This window comes from Pelodiscus sinensis, chromosome 2 (assembly GCF_052426305.1).
Source record: "Pelodiscus sinensis isolate ZL-2025 chromosome 2, ASM5242630v1, whole genome shotgun sequence".
Lineage (NCBI taxonomy): Eukaryota > Metazoa > Chordata > Testudines > Trionychidae > Pelodiscus > Pelodiscus sinensis.
The window spans coordinates 204,217,185-204,239,978 of NC_143053.1; positions in this window are offsets into that span (position 1 = coordinate 204,217,185).

A 22,794-nucleotide genomic window follows, 5' to 3' on the forward strand; every position below is an offset into this window, starting at 1 on the left:
GAATCTGTCTCATCCTGAATATGTTTCTGTGTTGGTTTCTTACTGAAGAATGGATAAAGGTCTTTTATTTTTGGTGAAGGGAATTGGGTGAGGGTGGGGGACTTAAGTAATTACAAAATACAATAGTTCAATTAACAGCAATAAAGAGACTTATGTTTTTGGACTAGCCGTGTGTGCAAGCCTGAGGGCTCTCCTTTCAGTCTCCATCAAGATGGCCAGAAGGCAACTAAACTTTATGTCCTTCCCTCCTCAGCAAAATGAAAAGAGTAGTTATTTGTGAAGTTCTTTTGTAATAAGGGTGCCATCTCCTCTTCCTTTTTCTCTATTTCAGGGTGTCTTCAAGAAGAGTGTTCCTTTGTCAAAAAAGCTGAAGCAGCTCATGGGGATTATGAAAACTGATGGGCAATTTATGAGAGACAGGCCCAAGGAAAAGAGGTATTCCTAGAAATGTTATGTCTCCATATCCCAGATAAGCCGAAATTAGTTAAAACCTTTCCTTAAGGTGGAAATCTCTTAAGAAAAGGGGCCAACATTTTCCACATTGATTAGTGATCTTAGTTGCCTCTAATTATAGGTCCCCAACTTGAGTCAGTTTAAAGGGACCTAATTTTCAGAAAGTGCTGTGCATCTACTCCTTGAAAATTATCCTCCTTTCAGGATCTCTATCATGAGTCTAGCCAACTCTTCTCAGACCATAAAATGCTATAAATTAAATTGGTACATTCTGAGACATAAGGAAAAGCATAGTCAATAAGTTACCTCAACATGAATCTCAGAGTTATTATTATTTCTTTGGGAAACAACATGGCTACAAAAGTATAAATATTTGCAAATGCATTTTGGAGCAATTTTCAAAAAAAAGTGTTAGCTACTGGGATAACTGTACAAATACAGGAGACAAATTTGGCCATGCAAAACAGGTAATTTGGGGTGCAAAATGAGACAGCTGTGAAGCCAGTTACAAATTTAATAATAAAAAGAGGAGCTTGAGTAGGTAAATATTCTATATGTGAAGTTGGATCTTTTGCATGTGCACCTTAGATACATATTTCTCTAAACTTCATCCCACCAAGTGATCTAGTCCATCAACTTATCAATAAAGTTACTTGTATGACCCAAATCTAGCAAGATAGGTGTGGAAACTAGGAGTGCACGGGGTGCTGCAGCACTCCCTGGCTTGAAGTGGTTTCCATTAGAGATAGAGTTTACAGCAGAAATTTCTGAAGTCACCTCAGGCCACCCTGGAAGACGTGGGGCCTTAAGCAAAAGGGGCAGGGGCAGGGCCAGGACATTTCTTGTGCTCCCCCCACACACACAGACCCTGATTGGCCTGATCTCCCTCCATTCCGTGCCTAGAGAGAATTACCAGCTGTTTTAAACAGCTGGCGGTTTCCTCTAGGTGCCACAGCAGGAGGAAAACCTCACACACTTTCCCTACCCCCAGGCCAATCAGGGCCTGAGGGCAGGGGAAGCCCACAAAGTCTCTTCTCCCCTGCCCTCCACCCTGCCAGGGTCATGCAGCAGCTAGAGAGCGATGCCAGATGTTTTAAAACAGCTCGAGTTTCTCTCTAGCCACTGCTAGCCACCACACCCTTGATGGTGGGGAGGAGACTTCATGTACTCCCCTGTTCCCAGGTCTCAATTGGCCTGGGGGTGGGGGAGCAGCAGGGCAACTATGGGCTAGATACACTGGCTTGGGGGGGCCAAATCTGGCCCACGGAGGCCCCTTTGCCCAGCCCTGGTTTACAGTTTGGTTCAATGGCCCTCAGCTCCCCCACTGCACAAATTGTTCCATTGACATCCCAGCCTCACAAAATCCCTGAAGCAAATCACAAAATCACCTATTTTTCCTAAAGTTACACCTATGTGTTTTATTGTTTCAGGACTTTCACTAGTATGTAATTTGGCCTGGGCAATTAGGATACGTCTACACTGCAGGCTAAAGTCCAGTTAAGATACGTAACTTTTGCTACATTAATTGCGTAGCTGAAGTTGAAGTACCTCAACTCGACTTTTAGCACTGTCCACACTGCAGTAAGTCAAAGGAACAACACTCTTGCTTCGACTTCCTTTACTCCTCGTGAAATGAGGGTTACAGAAGTTGAAGTAAGAAGCCCATTATTTTGAAATTATTTTTAAATAATGGGCTTGCAGTGTAGACGTTCACTCTGTTATTTTGAAATAACACTGCAGTGTAGATGTTGCCTTAAATAGTTGATGGAAGAGACTTTCCTATTTTCCTATGGAGTGCAAATTTAATTTTTGAGAGTTGGTATTATTGGGGAGAGTCGGTTTTGTTTCTTTTGTTTTATTGCTAGGGTTTAATTTTCCATTTTGAAATTCTGAGAACAGCCACACGAATTATTAAACACAAAACATTTTGTTCACATTCTTTTCCAGGTGGATTTTTTGAAGTGTCTACCTTTGTAGCTTTATTTTGTTGTATTTTTGTTGCCCGTACATTGCTTTCATTGTTTCAAAGGGTTAAATGATGATAATAATAATTTAAAAACAGTTTTCACTAATTCTTTCCTTAAAGCGTTTTGAAGGCTGAATCAGGAAATGGGAGACCTGGGCAGTTTATCAACTTTGCTTCTGGGTCACGGTGGCATGAAGGGGAGAGAAATGTCGTGATAACTAAAAATGAAAGCCCTACATAAGCAGTTGAGCCAAGAAAAGACAACTAAGAATTCATTTTTAAAAGAAAATTTGCTTTCATTCTGATTGTAATGTGGAGGAGTTGAGGAGAGATTCAGAGTTAGCTACAAGACTCCTTGCTTCAAACTGTCACACATATAACTGGAACCTCTTCCAGCTCCTCCCACTGTAGTCAATAGGAGTCTTGACATTGACTTTACTGGGAGCTGCCTCTGGTGATGACAACCACCCAATTTTTCATCTATGTTTAGTCTCCTTTTGGAGGATGAGAGCACAAAGAATACATATGCCTTTCACGTGATTTAGCTAATTATTACTGTTTGCCTTTACCAAAAGAATACCACAGTGCTCGGGAAAATATGCCACCTAAAACTCTGAGACAAGCCTGTTTATTAAAGGCATACACAAGAAGGTGACTTTTTAAAATTTAATCAACATTGTTCGTTTTATTACTTTTCAGAACTGAAAATTTAGTAAATCTAAAAATATATCAGAACACATGATGCTTGTTCATTCGTTCCTCAGAAAGCATAGGTGCTATCGTTAAGGTTTTCCCTTTGGATTCCTCTAGTGCTAATCCTTTTATGACTTCCCTAAATATATTATTCCATATAATCCTCATGTCTGTCTAAATTCAGGCTATTATTATTATTATTATTATTATTATTATTATTATTATTATTATTATTATTATTATTATTATTATTATTATTTTGCCTTATTTTGCTACCCTTGTCCTTAAATTTACCAACAATATCATACCTGGTTTCTTGCCAATTGGTACATCAGATTTTGAAGTAGCCGATGCCACAGGGCATCCAGGTCCACAGCTTATCAACCCACCAGCTGGACTGCCTGTGAATCAGAGACCCAAGGGCATCAAGGAGCTGCAGGTCCAGAACAATCTATCAGGCTGATTGCTTCAGGCCAGGGAACCCTTGTGCAGGCTCCATGGCTTCAGGGCAGCCCCAGACGTGTGATATCACCCCCTTTCACAAGAAATTCCAAATCAGAACAAAAGCATATTTTGAAAATACTTCACAAAACAGAATACCTCTCTCTGCCCAGCTCTGCTTTTGAGTGCTTGATTTTTCTACATTAATATTATTTTAACATAGTTGTTCTTGGTGTAATTCATAATGCAGGCCACTAGCAGCATTTAGGAACAAGACCGAAAGAACCATGATGTTGATTTTCCCTCCTTTCTTCCCTAAGAGATCCAAGGTACCTCTCTTTTCACTGCAATCTCTCTTTCTGTTGCCATGTCAAACCCTCCATACTTGCTTAATTCTATTGCAATATCAAGACCTCTTTACTTGTCATCTGGATGTGGAGGTCTGGTGGCCTCTTAAGGTGCATCTACACTGTACTCGTAGCTCAAAATAAGCTACACAATTTGAACTACACAAATGGTGCCGTAGCTTATTTCAAGTCAATTTCGAAATAGCTTATTTCATAATTTGGCATTGTCTACAAAGCGCCAAATTTCAAAATAAACCATTATCCAAAACATCCCTTACTCCTCGTGGAATGAGATTTACAAGGATGTCAGAATAGTGAGCCCATTATATTAAAAAAAACAGCTTGCTGTTAAGACGCAGGATAGCTATTTCAGGATAACTCCGGTATCCTGAAACAGCACTGTAGTGTAGATGTAGCCTGAATGTCCTTTTAGTAAGAATGCTGATGCTTTACTCTATTAACTTTGGGTGAATATGGCTGTATGACTAGGATAAAAGTACAAAGGACTAATGAAGCACCATTAGATCTGATTCTGAAAGTTCTTCCAACTTAGGGGGTGTGTGCAAAGATTTGCTTTGGCTAGCCCCAGTGTTTTCATTATATATGTATTTTTTAGAAAATCTAAAGTCTACTTGAAAAAAGCACTGAAGTAGGCTTGGGAAAACCTGGGTTCAGATACCAACTCAGCCACTGACTTCTTGTGTAACCTAATGGAAGTCACTTACAAACTCTGTGCCTAGGCTCCTTCTCCTTCTAGCTGGGACAAAAATCCTCACAGGAGTGTCAGGAAGTGAACTTGTTAAATCTACTGATGATTGTGAGGGCTCAGACACTATGGTGATGAGGGCAGAGGGTAGCTGGCCCTTACACAGCTGTGTGGGGAGACTGGCATAAGGAGTGTGGATGAGGAGCAGCTGCAGCTGAAGTTCTCTGTGCTCAGGGGAGTGCAGGAACTGCTTTAACCACTTCATTTCCAGTAGTCCACAGTTCCCCCAATGCCTTGGGGAGGAGATGTGGACATGACCTCCACTCCTTTGCACTGGCCCATAGAACAAGCAGCACTATACTAAAGCATAGTGAACTCTACTCATTCCCTATGCACCCCAGGGAACTCTGGGAAAGATTCTACTTCCCTTGGATTAGGATGCTTCTGCGCTACTGCAATACAGGGTTGTCGTTTAACCCTTTAACTACTTGACCTATCCCTCACTTTGTGGTGCTGACCAGAAACTTTAATATTTAGAGGTCAGGATTTAGCCTATATGAATTTGAAATGAAGTATTTAAACTTGTGGAGAAGGGGAAAATCATGATCATCATATAAATTCATGTAATTCCATAAAAATTATTTACCAGTCACATCTAATCTGAAGATAACTTATTTTGCCCTCGACTAATTCATCATTGTAATGAAGTATATTTTTGGTTACTTTATTTTTGCTTGCAGTTAATATTTACCAAGTCTCCGGGACCTGGAATTACCTCAGTCTTTTCCTTCAGGTCTACAGCTGCAGTGTCTTGCCATCACTATAGCAACACTTGGAATGCAAGCATTGTATTTGCTTTTCTGTTAGGAAAATAAGTGGAGTTAAAGTAGCAACTACCACCAGGAGACAGATAAATGCCTTTGTAAATGACTGTTATTAATAATTTAAAGTTGCACGGTTATGTGGGAATACAAGAATGACTTTTGAGTACTTTAGTGATAGAAATGTAGCCGTGTTAGTCTGGTGTAGCTGAAACAAAAAACAGGACTATGTAGCACTTTAAAGACTAACAAGATGGTTCATTAGGTGATGAGCTTTCGTGGGCCAGACCCACTTCCTCAGATCAAATAGTGGAAGAAAATTGTCACAACCATATATACCAAAGGATACAATTTAAAAAAATGAACATATATGAAAAGGACAAATCAAATTTCAGAACAGGAGGGGGATGCCCACAAAACAGATATTAGACAGGATCACAAAGAAAAAACAGTTTCTTGCCATTTCAACCAGAAAGGACATTGTCTCAATGACTTGATTACCTGCATCCTACTTCAAAGACCTTTTCAGACCACACTTGAAAGAGAATCCTCTGAACTGTCATTCATACTTAAATTCAACACTTTACGCCTAAGTTTAAACAAAGACATTAATTATCTTACCCATTACAAAGATAGCTTCCCCAATTATCACCTCTAATATCATTAGCTCACAGACATTTACCTTCCCCCCCCATCCCACTTCTGTTCTGAAATCTGATTTGTCCTTTTAATATGTTTCATTTTTTTTAATTGTATCCTTTGGTATAGATGGTTGTGACAATTTTCTTCCACTATTTGATCTGAGGAAGTGGGTCTGGCCCACGAAAGCTCATCACCTAATAAACCATCTTGTTAGTCTTTAAAGTGCTACGTAGTCTTGTTTTTTGTTTTGAGTACTTTGATATTCTAACAGGCAGTAAGTCAGCTACCACACATAGCATATCTGATAGTACCTTCAAAATAGAAAATTCAGCTAAGTTAATCATGTAAACATCAACCAAGATTAGTTTATAGTGTTTGTATGGCTTTTCAAAAGTACTAATTATTTTGGGTTCCTCAATCTTTAGGTGTCCAGTTTAAAAAAAAAGAAAAAAACAAAAACCTAAAAGGGAATTGCATTTCAGAGGGTGAGCAATCGAGTTTAGCCTTCAAAGATTGGTGCACCCAAAATTACTGTTCACTTTGAAAATCTTGATCCTGGTCTTTTTTAGTATAGAAACATCTCACAAGAAGAATAAAGCTTTTCCCTGCTGAGTCAATAATCATCTTTTGGCTCATGCCAAGAAGTGAGGTTGAAGGAGTTGAAAAAATGTGAAGGCCTGGAGCTGATAGGATTTAGCTTTGGGTAGTACTTTAGGATCAATCACATTTTGTTGTTGTCATGCCATATGACTAAAAAGATATGTAAGTATAATGTATTGATGATTTCAGTGGTGCTTAGCTACTTCATTTATGTTGCCTTTGCTACATAAAGTGTCAGTGTCAAAGGGTGTCAAATTTGCTATTAGCTGGACAGAGGAGATATTGTTCATACTTTGCAGTTGAAAACTGAGAGAAGTTATCACGTCTGTTGTTATCATGACCCATCTAATACCACTCACTCTTTGGACTGAGAAGGTCATGGGCTCAAATTTGAAACCAGGCCTCAGACACAGTAAATGCTGACATTGTAGCACAGTGGATCCCAACTTCATAGGAACACAAAACATTGGTTATTTCTCTGGTTTGGAATTTTAAGAATCAGCAATGACATCTGTTAAAAATCTGAAAATCTCAGGTCCAGTTGATGAACCTGACTTGCTTTGAAGAAATGTGAAGAAAACACCATTACATGTAGCATACTTGTCCATATGTAGAGATGGGCCTGAGCTGCAAAGCTGGGCACAGCACTTGCAATTTCTTTAAAGTTCAAGAATTATATGGATCCAGGAAGGTGGAATGGTCATTTACAGGGTTAGAGTATCTCCACAAGTCACATGGAGCTGTTCGATTCCAAGGATTTGTTTGAGGCCCATCTCTAGTCATATCAACACTGGCTTTACCATATGGATCAAACAGAATGTTATCAAGACCATCGAATATGCAGGGCACTACATTGTTAAGTCACTCTTAGACTGTAAATTTTTGTGGGAAGAGACTGTCTTCTACTATGTCCTTTACTAGCACAGTGCAGCCCAGATCCTTTGGCACTGTTACAATATAAATGCACACATATTAATTGATAATAATTAATAATAATATAAGTTTGGGGTGGGGCACATATTTTATGGATTGCTTAAAAACAGCACCTACAACTCTCTCAAAGCCACAGCATTGATAATGGAAACAAAATTATATATTAGACTTCTCCCACCTCCCATTAACTTTATTAGGAGCAGACTGTAGATCTTTTAATTGATAATCATGACATGAAAATAAATAATTTACAATCATGTTTAATGTCAGTGACAGCTGACTATACCCCCTACATTTTACTGACAGGGAGAATAGAAAGGAGGTATTAAAATTACTTGGCATATCATGTCTTCATTCAAAAAGATTATGTCTACACTACAGGCTTCTTGCACAAGAAGAGATCTTCAGCAAAATCTTCTTGCGCAAGAGTACGTCCACACTGCAAAAGTGCATTGAAAAAGCAATGCATTTTGCACGAGAGAGAGTCCAGACTGTATGGACACTCTCTTGAAAGAAAGTGCTGATAGCTATTTACAGAATGGCCACCAGGGCACCTGTGCTTTTTTCGATAGGGTTTTCTTGTGCAAAAAGAGGCAATTCCCCGTCCATATGCACCTTTTTGCACAAGAATTCTTGCACAAAAGAGTTATTCCTCATAGAAAGAGGAATAACTCTTGTGCAAAAACGCGCTTGAGGTGTGGATGAAACAGCCATTTTTGTGCAAAAACTCTGCAGTCTAGACGTAACCTCAGATCAGCTAACTTCAGATCTATTTACTCCATTAACTTCAATGGAATTAGTTTGCATTTATATTGGTGTAAATGAAATCAGAATCTAGTCTTGGAGAGCCATTGTTAATTAGTTAATATGTTTTGTCACTGCTGGACCACGTAACCATTAACAATTGCAAATAAACAAAATGGAAAAGAATGTACTTTTCCCCTACAGTTCAAGTGGTTAAGCATATACATATCCATGCCAGCAAAGAAATGAAAGAGGGAAGCCAACCACAGTACTGAGCACTAAGTCAGCTGGATCAGATAACTCTGTACTCTGTAATAAACATATCATATGGGACTTAATTACCTATGATGCCTAAAGTACTGCCAGGCACACATTGATTCTAATCACTCTTTAACTTGGTTCCCAAGAATGTTTTAAGAATTTGTTTTGTAATGGATAAGATCTAAGTGTAGACGGTGGGGGAGGAAATCATACTAAGTCTCTCTATTTTCATAGAGACAAGGTGGGTGAGGTAATATCTTTTATTAGCCCAACTTCCGTTGGTGAAAGTGCCAAGTCTTTGCATAATCAGAGCATTTCTGCAGATCTGGAAAGGTATGCAGTGTCACAGCTAAATACAAGGTGGAGCAGATTGTTAGCATGAGCAGTTAGCACATATTCAAAGGAACCATTCATGGTGAAGTGGACCATTAACTCTCCTGCAGTCATAGGACAAAAAAGGGGAATTGGTTAAGCCATAAATCCAGTGTCTTTATTAAGACTGTGATTTTTAATGGCTAGCAAAATTTATTAATTTAAACTCCTAGGCTCGTCTTTTGAAGGTTTTGTACAGGTTTCTTTTGAGGAATGAAGACTGAGAAATCACTTATGGTGTAATTGTTTTGTGAAAAGTGTTTATCCACAGGTGACACAATGTTTTGTTTCTTTTCATTTTTCTGGGTGAGTCCATTCAAGGGTGTAGTGATTGGTTTTACTCACATAGTTGTTGTTGAGTCATTTAGTGCACTGAATGTTGTGAAAAGCCTGTGTGTAGGACCCATGGATCTTGGAAGATGTGTTATGGGAAATATTGATCATTGTAGCAGTGGAAATATGTCTGCAGGTTTTGCATCTATTATTATGATGCAAATAATAAGTTGGTGAGTCCTGGCATGGGGAGAGCTTATTTCTGATGATGACCTTGACGTGGATGGGGGTCTGTTGGAAGGCCAGAAAATGGGGTTCAGGAAATATTGTTTTCAGAATGTGGTCACCACCAAGTATGGACTGTAATTGCTTAATGATATCCCATACAGTTTCCAGTAAGAGGGAAGGTGACACTAGGGGTAGGCAGTTAGATTACGGGGAGAGGGAGTTCTCTATTGAAGCTGGTTCTCTTGTGGTACTTGAATGGCCTGTTGCAATCTGCTTCTCTGGTGATATCCTTGTATGATGAAGGTGGTTTAAAGGTGTATATCCCAGACTTCCTCCTCAGAGCATACTCTGTGCATCTGAGTGCGTGGCTGTAGATATCAGATTTCTTGAGGTGTTTGTGGTGGTTACTGGATCTGGGAAGATAGGTGTGGTGATGGTGTGTTTCTTGTATATAGTTGTTTGTAGGGTTCAAGGTGGTGTCCAGGAAGTTGATGCTAGTGCAGGGGAGCATGCAGTCTATGAAGCTGTTACCACTGAATTCAATGAAAAAACTGTCATTAATTTCAGTGAAAGCAGGATCAGGCCCATACTCTGTGGATGTACTTTTAACTAGATATCAGCTTGCTCACACTTTTGGGCTAATCTAGACAATGGCGCTATTTCAGGGTACTTCCGGTATCACAAAATAGCTATTCCGTGTCTTAAGAGCAATATCGAAATATAATGGGCTCTCTATTCTGGAAAACAAAGCCCTCACTGACATGGCCCCCAACTGAGGAGAAAGACACTCCCCACATTTCCTTTGCACACCAGAGCCTAGGGGGTGCTAGTAGATTTTTTGTGCTCCAGCCCCACAGTGGGATGATGGGGGGGTCTGGAGTGTCAGCACAGGCTCCCCAATGCTGGGAGGGATCCCCGAGCCTTGGGAGCTGGATCCAGGAAAGCCTACGGCCTCATCCGGCCCCTGGGTCTTAGGTTCCCCACCCCTGATCTCATAGTTTTCTATCATTTAAGACCTAAAAGCAAAGGATTTTGGCCTGCTTTAGATTCCCTTATAGGGACAAAGGCCAGAATAATACAGAATGCAGTTTAGCATAACACAGAAAACAAGAGCTGTTCTAAGCATGGGGAGCACCACAAGGAAAAGACCAAAAAGTCACATTATCTGCTGGGAAACTCCATTGAAATCAGTGACATTATTCTAGCAGATAACTTAGTCGAAAAGTGGAAAAGGAGAAAACAGAAGTAATAAAGCTACAGGACTGAAAAAAGATGGGGCCAGATATGTGAGAGACAGGAAGAAAAGATCAGGGCTGAGAGAAAGGCAGAGGTGGAACTATATAAAGCATTAAAATTGAGAAGAAAGAGGGTGAATTTAATAAACAAAAAAGACAAGAACATATCAGAGGGTGAGAGGCTGATAAGGTCAATGCTGTAGAGGGAACAATTGGCTGAATTAATATGGTTGAGGTTCAAGCCATTCCTGAAATAGATATTTCCAACTTTACTGCAATTTGCAGACTGATGCAGTTGTGGAAATAATGGAAACCCAACTGTTTAATGATCTCACATAATCACATATGCATCACACACATTCTGGTCATTACATGCCCACAATGCAACTACATGGTAACTTGTAGACAAGAGCAACAGTTTGAAAACTTGCAGCTGTCATGGTGATGCTGAAGAAAGATTTTACTTTATGTAGAGCAGTTTGCATCACAGCCCCACAGAGGATCAGATTTGTATCTACTATCATAGGCATGCGCACGGGGTGTGCCGGGTGTGCCCAGGCACACCCTAATGCCTCAAAGGGCCGGCTGGTGGCTGCTGGAGGAGGAGGGAGATTTGTGACGGGGCGCCGCAGCCCTACACTTTAAATTCCCCGGTGCCACGTACTAGCCATCTACAGGGCACTGTAGGGCCGAGGGAGTACATGTGTGGCATGCTCAAATGCCACGCAACAGGTGAAAGGGGAGATGTCCAGGCGTGGCGTGATGTCACAGCCTGGGAATTTAAAACTGTACAGCCCAGCATTGCACCACACGGCCCAGCTCCAGTCCCGGCATGTGGTCTAGAGCCCCAGAAGCAGCTGGGGCCAGGGCTGAGGGGACTTCTGGGGCCTGACCACAGACTCCAGCCCTGCAAACTGGAAGGCAGAAGCTGAATGTAAGGTAAGGTAAGGTAAGGTAGGGGAGAGGAAGGAGGAAAAATAGGGGGAAGGGTGGGAGAGGAAGGGGCTTATGCTGAGGGGAGGGGGTCAGTTAAGGAGAAGAAAGGGGAAGGCACCAAGGGACAGGGCGGAGGAAAGAGAAAAATTGCAGGGGGTCAAGTGGAGACAATGAGGAAAAGGGCAGGAGGAGTGGTGTAAGTGGGAGGGGGGACAGGGTGATGCTGAGAGATGAGAGGGTAAGGGCATTGGAGCTAGAGGGGGGAGGTGCTGGGAGAAGGTTTGAAAGAAGGGGTGGGCATGAGGAAGGTGGGGATGGAGCAAGGAATGTGTGAGGGCACAGGGGCATGAGGGGGATGGGGCAGAGGGCGGTGAGGGGGTGGGCATCAGGGAAAAAGAGTGCAAAGGGGGTAGGGGCAGTGAGGGAAGGGGGAGGCACCAGGAGGGTGCAGGGGTAAGGGAAGGTGCAGGTGCCAGGGGATTCTGGGGGTGAAGCAGAAGTTTGTATATTTTAAGTAAAGTTTAGTTGTTAATTTAAAAAATAAGTTTAGTTGAGTTTTAGTTTCTTTAGTTTGTTTGATGGATAAAAATAATGTCCTTTATGATTGAGTATTCAATAAATGTTTGCCTTTAAAAACAAATAAAAATAAAATTCCCTGGGTGCACACCCTAATGAAATGTGCTGTACATGCCTATGTCCACTACTCTCTAGGCAGTGTAGTTAAGTCAGAAGCTTGGACACAAATGCCAGGTCTACACTAGACCCAACTTAAGCTTAAGGTAGAATACATAGACTACATAGCTGCTGTTGGCTTACCTTAAGACGGGTTTGGCAGCATCCCCACAGTGGAAGGCTGATGGGAGCAAAGGCCAGCGGGGGCCCCCTCTGAATTCAATTTAGCAAGTCTTAATTAAACTCGCTAAATCGAACTCCGGAAGATTGATCATGGCAGAAGTGATCTTCCATAAAGAGGTGGCCTAATTTTACTTTGTGTCCCCTTCAGTGCTAATCACAATGGATCACATACATTGCTAACATACCCAGTCAGTGTGCACAGTGTGAAGTTTCTCTAGGATAATCTTTTTGTGTAAGATTGAGTCCTTATTGCCAGGCCAGTTTTTGTTATACAAGTGCAAAAATCACTTCTCCACTTATGTCAAGAAGGGATTGAAAAAAAAACTGAGTGAGAACATTGAGGATTTCAGGCCATAAGCCATAACTTACATGGGGAGAAAACAGATTTCAGTTTCATTTCACCTGTGTTTTAAGGACTTCCTTTTATAACTTTTTATCACATTAAGCAGCACCTATTCAGGTGAGCATTCTAGTAAGCTGTGGGCTGCATGTGTCTTGCTTCCAGTATTTATCTGGATCCCATGACAGATTCGGATATTAAGGTTTGTCTGCCCTACCTCACAGATCTGAATACGGGCATGTGAATAGCAGTGCTCCTCAAAATGCTGCACTTTGCATTTCTCTGTGTGAACGCTGTCGGTGCAAATGTAAAGTAGTTTGCACTAACATAGTTCTGTTTGAAGAAGGCTGCATTAATGTGAACTAGAAACCTTTAGGTTCACACTTGCAGTGTCAGCGCAGCACTTTAGTGTGCACTGAAGTTCATGCCCCTGTCACCTGGGCTGCAAGGCCATGCAGACATGTCCTAAACTATTTTTTCTAAAAGCAAGACTCTAGCCCTAAAAGCTATGGAGAAAATGTTCAAAATGCAAACTGAACAATAATCATAATAATAATTTTATATTTCACTTCATCAAGGAACAATAATCCAGTCATAATAATGGTTTACACTGGTTGGATAGTTTTAAAAAAATCTACAACTATTGTTGTGATTAAATTTACCAAATTTGGTTAACTATGATCCATGTGGTGGTATTATTTGTAAATAGTCAGACAGCCACTGATCACTCGTAAAAACATTCATTAATCCCAGATCTTTCAAGAATTTCAGCATGAGTGATTACCATACATATTGTTATTTGTTCTTCTCTCCCATACTCCCCCAACCCCAGATACACATTACTCTCCTGTTTCAAACTTTCAGTTAGTTACCCAGTGAGACAGCAGAAGCAATACCAAGGCAAGATTGGAAATGTCAAACATAGAGCCTGCTGGTTGGATCCATCCCAGTGGTTTTACATGGGACACGTATCATATTCAAATTGTCCAGAAACTCTGGTTTCATTTTTCTCAGAAAACACTTTTACCTTATAAAGGGTCTTGCTTTCAAGAATGGAAATTCAGAGCCAAATTAATCAATGGTGTAAATGGGGACCATATACAGAAATTGATGGAGTTGCACCCTAAGAGTATGTCTAGACTACATGCCTCTGCCGACAGATTAGACATACCAACGTAGTCAATGAAGCAGGGTTTTAAATATCCCCTGCTTCATTAAAATAAAAATGGCCACCGCCTTGTGCCAGCTCAGCTGATTGTCGGCACACCGCAGCAGTCAAGATGCGGATCGGTCAACATGGAAAGCCGCTGTTGAGCGATCCTGTAAACCTCGTTTCATGAGGAATATATTTAAATCCCTGCTTCATTGACTATGTCGGTATGTCTAATTTACATGCCTCTGTTGGCAGAGGCATGTAGTCTAGACATACCCTTAGTTACATTAATGTCCTACAACATAAACCTTTGGCTACATCTAGACTGGCATGATTTTCCACAAATGCTTTTAACGGAAAAGTTTTTCCGTTAAAAGCATTTGCAGAAAAGAGCGTCTAGATTGGCACGGACGCTTTTCTACAAAAGCACTTTTTGCGGAAAAGCGTCCGTGCCAATCTAGACGCGGTTTTGCACAAGAAAGCCCTGATCGCCATTTTCGCAATCGGGGCTTTTTTGCCCAAAACAATACCGCGTTGTCTACACTGGCCGTCTTGCGCAAAAGCATTTGTGCAAGAGGGCTTTTGCCCGAACTGAAGCAGCATAGCATTTCCGTAAGAACACTGACAATCTTACATGAGATTGTCAGTGTTCTTGCGGAAATTCAAGCGGCCAGTGTAGACAGCTGGCAAGCTTTTCTGCAAAAGCAGCTGCTTTTGCAGAAAACTTGCCAGTCTAGACGCAGCCATGGTGTTTAAACCTTTTCAGAACAAAATCACATGACCTTGTTAAAGGTTTGAGCTGTCAGTTGGTAGATACTGGCATCTTAAAATCCCAAGCAGGGCCTCATCAAATGCCAATTGCTGAGCTAAAAGTTCCACTGTTTATTCGTGCAACAGAAAGCTTCAAAGAATGTTACAGAAATTATAGTGCACAATTCCCTTGTCTTACTGTATCCTAACTATTTACAACTAAAAAGTTGGCCCTTCAAATACTTGCAGAGCCAGACCTGCCAGCATTTGTAAAGGTTAAGGGGTAGGAGAGTTAAAAGAAGGATGTCAACCATATCATTGCAAAAAAAAAAAAAAAAAAAATTACTGCCGTGGTTAACCAGAAAGTGTTATGCATGACAATCTTCATCATTATCTTATTTCTTAGTATCTCAGGCTGTAATTAGGGTACAGTTGCTGTGCTGAGAAATATTTTTCCACTGTTTACAGAAATCAGGGAAGTACTCCTTCAAAACCTAGTTATGCTTCCAAATAATATTTTATTCAAGTTACATGCTAATTTCCCTAGATATTTTTATTAGGAGAAATTTATAGCCTCTTACAGCAATGCTATTTATTAGCATGCATCTCTGTTTCCATATTTATATTTACCAGTTTCAGCAAAGCACAACATAGATGCTACTAGGTAAGAAATATCATCCTTGTCTTGTGAAATCCCCAAACTGCTCAGACAAAGCTATAAATTTGTTTTATGTGGTGCACCATTTAAAATTACTTATTTGGCATTGAATTATAAACAGACATATTTTATGTTACAACTGGAATGTTACATCTTTGTTGTGGTCTTTCTACATTCATTTGCAGGCATCATTTTTTTGCCAGTATATTATAAACCATTTTTATTTATCTGAATATAATGTCAAAACTGTAGCAGCAGAAAAAGCTAGCCTAAAACACCTTAAAGCCCCCCTACTGTACAAGACATGAGATTTATAGTACCAGAGTGAGCTCGCATAAACACAGTTACCATATGAACTGTCTGAAAAGCAGATAGTGTTGCCTAGGACAATTATCAAGGGGCTCCTTACATTTTTTTTATCATGTCCCAAACTGTATCATGTCTCACAAATAATGAAACCACAGCAATCCCTGCAGAGTCATTGAAGCAAGAATATAATAGAAGCAGAAAGCATTGGTAAATCCTTTCTGTGAGTTAAAAGTTTTGCAATTTGGCACAGACTTTACGAGCAGTGATATAATGAAGTTTGTACTTACATGATACATGATCTAAAAGAAAGTCCTAAAGTTAAGAGCATACATCTTGGGGGTCAGGTTTAAATTCCCAGGACTTTCAAGACATGAAGAGTGAACAGCCTGACTACTGAAATGTGAAACTTAACATTATCATCATGCATATCCATCACTTTTGTTTGTTAACCTATTTGAAATGACAGCAATTAGAGGGAGGAGTGGTGGTGAGCGTCTGGCATGTACTATAGTAGCCTAACCATCTTCAAAAGAACCGACTCTTGAAGAGAACATACTGACAGAGACAAACTAGCATGAACATGAACTCCTTTAAGTCATAATTCAAGCATTAAGTGTCCAATTCAGTAAAACATGTGGAGTTTGTTTGTGCCCCTCTAAAACCCGATTTTATGATTCCAAGCTTACATGGGGTTTTGAGCCATGAAAACTCAATATATTGGGCCAAATCCTCAGCTGGTGAAAAATAGTAGATGCCAATTTATACCAGCAGAGGAGCTGACTCAGCATTTTGAGAAGATATGGGCTTGGGCCCACGAGATGTGAAGCATTTCCTGAAAAATGCTTCTTGCTCATAACTCCTACTGCTGAAGTCAAGGGAAGGTGAGGGCACTCAGCACTTCATAGGACACAGTCCTTTGACCGTATCAGAATGAACAGCAACAGCCACATGAGCAGTTTGTTTTTTAAAGCCTATTTAATGATCGTAGCAGAGAACACTTGACTTTCCAAGAGCTCTATCCATCTGTGGCAGTGTCCGGGCATAGAGAGGGGGTTGGCAGTAGCAGTGCTCACCCCTGTGCAGTGTGAGCCTCTGCTCTATGCAAGTCCTTTTAGTAGAAGCATGAAGGCATGAAATGGGTGGTGCCACCTAAGCCCCTGCTCCAGCAACCCTCCTGGCTTCTGCCCCTGAGAGAGATCCTCAACAGGCCCTCTTACTGCGCAATCCCATCTGAGAAACTATTCTCATACTCAGGGCTGTCCTGAAGGGGGCAAGGGGCCCGAGGCAACCCCCCAGCTAGTGCCTCTGGTGTGGGGCTCAGAAAACCCCCATGCCACAGGCCTCAAACCCTATAGTGACCCCTTCCCCACACCACACGGCCCGTGGGATTATGGGGCTTGGTGTGGGGCAGCAACAGGGGTCCCCCCTCCACTCACTATGCAGGCAACAGGAGACAGCAGCTCAGCAGCCTGCTCCACTCCACCTCTACCCCCATCCCACCACCCTCCTGACCTGTTGTGTCTTGCTTCTCCACAGCACTGGGAACTGGAACACCATAGGGCTGAGGCACTCTGCTTCCTGCCACTGCTGAGAAGTCAATCACAGCTGGCTGCGAGAGGGGCACAGCAGGCTGCCTGCTCCAGCTCCCATGACCTCAGTGAGTTCAGGGCAGGGTAGGAAGGCAACCTCTGCTGCCACCCCACGCCAGGCCCCTGTAATCCCCAAGTCCCTCCTATCCATAATATAGTTGGGGCAGCCACTGCAGTGCCCCCAAAAGTGCAGGGCTTGGGGTGGCTGCTCTGAACCATCGTATGGACCGGATGGCTCTGCTCATACTTCAATGGTGTGTTTGACCATGTAGCTTAGAACAATATGTTGCATCCAGGGTGCCTTAATCCTCTACCCTGGGTTGACCTGGGACAAGACTTTACATCATGGGAAATAGTGACTAGACTTACAAAGACCTAAAACACAGCCCCAGACAGTGGCATTTCCAAGGGGCAGTGCTAGCCGAGTCCTGGATCAACTGGGAACTCCAGCTGATCCCAGGCTCCTGCGATGCTGCCACTTTGAAAAGCCACAACTGCATTTCAAAGGGGCAGCTGCACTGAGCCTGGGGTCAGCTGAGGACTCCAGCTGATCCTGGGTTTCCACAGCACTGCCCCTTTGAAACACCGCTGCAGTGTTTCAAAGGGGCAGTGCACTCGATTAATCATGATTAATTTTTTTAATCGCTTGACAGCCCTAGAGGAAACCAATGCTATTTTTGCTGACTCAGCATACTCCAGCTAACCACTACTCCTCCCTCACATCTGCCCCCAGACCTATAAGTGAGGCAGTAGTATAAACATTAGAAAAGGAAACTAGGGTAACACTCTTAGGTGAAATTCAAGTGTTAATATTAATTGCATATTTCTATTACTCAACTGCAATCACAAACTTTGTGATTTCATCTACTGAGCAACTAAGAAGAAAAGGTGTAGGTCAATTAAGGACCTCTGTGTTACCATTCATGAGTGCTTTGGACATGTACCTAAGCATTGATATTGTCAACAAAATCATACATAATCTGAAAGTGAACCCACTTTATTTTTACCACTTTGATGGCAAGTGGCATCAAAGCAAGGTTACACAGGTTATATGCTTTTAATCCATCTTTGTTGTTTCTGATGCCAAATGTTTGGATGAAAAAGCAGCTGCCAGAGGTGTTGCTGATCAAAGTGGATAAGGAATATCTTTGCAGCTATTTTTGCAAGTAAATTACAATCCAAAATAAAGAAGATGCCAGAATAAACCCTCTAGAAATTGCACATGGCCCCTGCAAGCCTATAAAGTCCTTGCTACAAAACTGCACTGCAATTAATCTATTGCATCACCAACAGGAAGGGAGAAAAAGCTTCTACTGAAATTATGAATCTCAGTTACTGACTCAGGAACTCAGACACAGTGGGTGATGGAAATATATTAGTGAGCTTATTGAATGGTGAAAACACATCACTGTTAGTCCCCAAGTAGTGCTTCTTTCCTTCCTCAGGATGCAACAAATCTGATGTTATTGTTTTTATGTAACATATAGCTCAATAGTGCCCAAAGGGAAGATCTGGGCCCCAAATCTAAGGTGCTGTACAAACACAAAGGACACAGTCCCTGCCCCAAACAGCGTAAAATCTATAATTTTCAGTGCTGTTACATGTTGAATAATATTCCAAAGAAAAACACGAATAATGAATAGTTATCTGAACAAAAATGTTATTTCTTAAAAGTTAAGATAGGCACCAAAATCCAGTCAAGCTACTATTTACAAATTCCAGTCCACCACAATGATTTACTAAATTATAACCCCTGATTAAAGAAACCCTTAACAACCACAGCCCTTCAAGCAGATCTATGACCCATTAAAACTACAAATTTTTGAGTGAAAAATCTGAAAGGTTAGAATTTTGCCTTCAAGTCAAATATACTGTTCAGTCCTCCCTGGTGAACAGCCATAGAAACTTTTCATATACATCTTTATTTCAAACAGTAGTACCATCTTCAAGGTCTGAAGTGAGAACCTTTTCTATATGTAATTTTTTTTATACCTTTGACCCAGAGATTCAGATATGGAAATACAAGAAATGTTATATATTTGTTTCTGTCCTAGAAACTGTTAGTTTAAAAACAAACAAAGAATCTTAGATCTAACCCAGTTTGTGTGAACTTCACAGCAGAAATCTTCAGGACAAAAGCTGTTGCATTTTTGCATGGGATCCTAATCTCAGTAGGTCAATTCTTTTAACTATTGATTGGCCACAAACAAGCAGTCAAGTGTATGAGTTTGACTGGGATAAGCATCCAGAAGTTCAAATTCTTAACCTGTGGGAATAGATTCCATATGGAGACACCTTTCTTTCATGTCCCAAAAGATCTTCCCTCCTCCCTGGGTCAGTCAATCACATAATACCCTAATCCTTTGTTGTCTACAGCAAAGTTCCTTTTTTTCCTTCTCTTCAATAGGGAATAATAGATTAATTGGAATCTATTCACGTTTTGGTTTGTGTACAGTGAAAAAGCACTTATCTTACAGAGCTTCTATTTTAACAGATCGACCTTATACTCTCTTTGTGCTTTGTAATTGTGTTGTCTTCAGTTATGTAATTCATCTTCTCAACAGTCATCAAGATGTGTTGTATGGTTTTACACACTGTGCCTGGGTGGCTTGCAATACCTGTGATTCATTAAGCCAATTTCTGTGTTACATTGCTGTAAATCTGGAGTAATTCCATTGAGATCCTAGCAGATACCAAAATCCTGGCCCATTAATTCCATATGAAACTATGGCAACTGAAAGTACTGTCTCTGTGAAAAGGCCAGTTCATTCTTCTGCCCTCTCTGTCTTCTGCCTACAGTATTCTTGCTGGATTCATGTAAGAAGCTCACTGTAATGTGTTGGTTACAAAGAAAGAACCGTGTGCTTCTCACTGAATTTCATCCTGAACCCATGTGCAAATATTTCCTCAGTTAACACATATCCCAGTTCCCACTAGGATTAGATCACTGTACCTCTAATATTTCACAAGAATCCACTGCTGGTTTGATAAATTGAAAAGATGGCATCTTCTTACCACAAAGTCCTTTGCCCCACAGAAGAACTATACTGTAATAAATAATAAATATACAGTGCTGCTTCTGTAGCCAGATTCCAAGAATTTTATATGCTGTAATTTAATCCTTAGAAAACCAGAGGATATTAAATGAACTAAACTGTCTTAGCCAGAAATCTCTGATTTGGGCTGCTCTTTGATGTTGGTTTCTGAAACTCTTTGATGTCTTAAAATTGTTTCAGAAATTAGAAAAAAATCTCGACTTTGTAAATCATTTTGGGATTATAGGAATGGCAATATGATGATGAATGGCAGAGAGTTTGAAAAAAGAATAATTTCTCTGAATATTATATTAATCACAAAACCAAGACTGTCTACCATTAGTTCCTGGTGACTTAGTGATCCTTTGGCATTCCAGATGCACAATGAAACAAAAATAGTCCAACTTTATTATGAGCACCTTTCCACATCTGCAGTCCTGTTATACAATAAAGTCTTGTTCTTTTGTTGCAGGATTGCACTGGCTCTTTTTGTTTTTATTATCATTAATTTAAAACATGTGGGTAGAGGGTAATCCAGTAAACCATAGGTATTTCATATCAGAGCTTTCAGACAATCATATGTAACATCAACCATCTGGATGGATGGCTAGATATTGTCTTGTATTGATAGACTGTGAATAGTAACAAGGTAGAAAGATTCAACAGTGCTCAAATGGATATAAAGCATATATGTGTATTTATTCACTGATATAGAATTATTATTACATAATTGTAATTCATTAGGACAATGTCTCATTTATGGAACAAACTGTTTTCTCTATTAAATAAAATGGCAAACACATTTATTTATGTACATACACATTGATGGATCCAATTTTCATTTAAACTAAGGCTACTTTAAGCTGCTACAACAGCTTAAAGTAGTCTGAAAGGCAATGTAAATTACATTTCTACATATCACACAATATAAAAGGGAATAGGCATTTGTTTGTGTTAAGTAAATTACATTTTTATCTGCTACACAGTGTAAAAGGAAATAGTCCTCTGTCAGTTGTCTGTACATATAAAAGAAAAAGAGATTCCTGTGAGCAAAATATTTTATATTCTGATCGAACAATAAATTCCGTTCTTAAAATTCCATAATTTGGGGATGATTCAGTTGATAAGAAATAATGCAATAATTTTCAAAACAGGATCTTTGCTTTATTTTTCAAGAGACAAATTATTATCTGTGTAAATGTATTCAGCTATCTATCACCTATTTCCAAAGTGAACTTCAAAATGACAAAAAAATCAAGAATTTGGAACAGAATCACTTAAGAGATATCTGAAGGGAATAGAATGTATTTGTATTTTGCCCTTTTGCCATCACAAGACATCATACAGCAAAGACTCACAGAAATAAATAAAGGAGCATTAACATTATTTTTATGCTTGATAACCCTATTGGAGGGTTTCTGAAAACCTGGTGAAAAATCAGTAATTTGCACATCAAATCAAAATGGATTTAAACTGACCATCAATATAAGCACTTTCTAATTGTGTTATTTGTACAACTGCAATATCCAGCCTGTAAGTGGGCAGAATCTTGCAAAGAATTTTAAAAAGATTGCACATTACAAAATATGGAAAGAAAATTGTAGTTGTATCTGAAGAATTGTTCCATTCTGATGTGGAAATTGCTGCAGGAAGCATGGCATACATTAGTGAGTTTCCAGTGTGTTTTGCAGGTAATAGATCATCTACACATTAAAGATACTCTGAGTGTATGTGTTATTTAATTATGTATTTCAGATACTCCCCATTTCACTATAGAATCTGTGTCCATACTGGAACCTAAAGTAATGGTCTGGACACTGAAGAGATTCTGTGTTGGGTGGCTGAAATATTGGCAAGCAAGTCATCTCTGTCAGTATTTTGAGAACATTCATCCTCAGACCCCATAGAGAACACACCAAAGAGAAACATTTAAAGACGGAGTAAGGCAAATCACTTATGTACATTCTTAACTGTGAAGTGTTACAGGACTTGAAGTTAATAGGATTACTCATCTGTCTATAGTTAAGCATGTGAGTAAGTGTTTTGCTGTATTGGGACCAAACTGCTGTTTTTGAATTGGTGCTAGTAAAGTAGCAGACACATAATTTTAATCAGTGTCAAAGCCAGTAAAGATTAGAACCCAGGAGTTCTCGGCTTCCAGCTGCCCCATACTAAATCTATGTATATACATTCACAGTTCAGAATTTCCAGCAATATCTAGGCACAAAGAGACAGGCCATCCCCACCCAGTGACTAACCCATGGGAGGGGGACAAAAAGGCTGGCAAATGCTTCCAGGTTCATCACATGGAGTTTCCTTTTAATACCTTCCTTGGGCAGAAGATATTTGATTGAGAACTTTGAAGCCCAGGAATCTCTAGGGAATGTCAGCAGTTAGGCTTCGGTCAGGAGGGCCCAGGCAGTGGAATATGGCTGCTCTTGCCTCCCCTCTCTG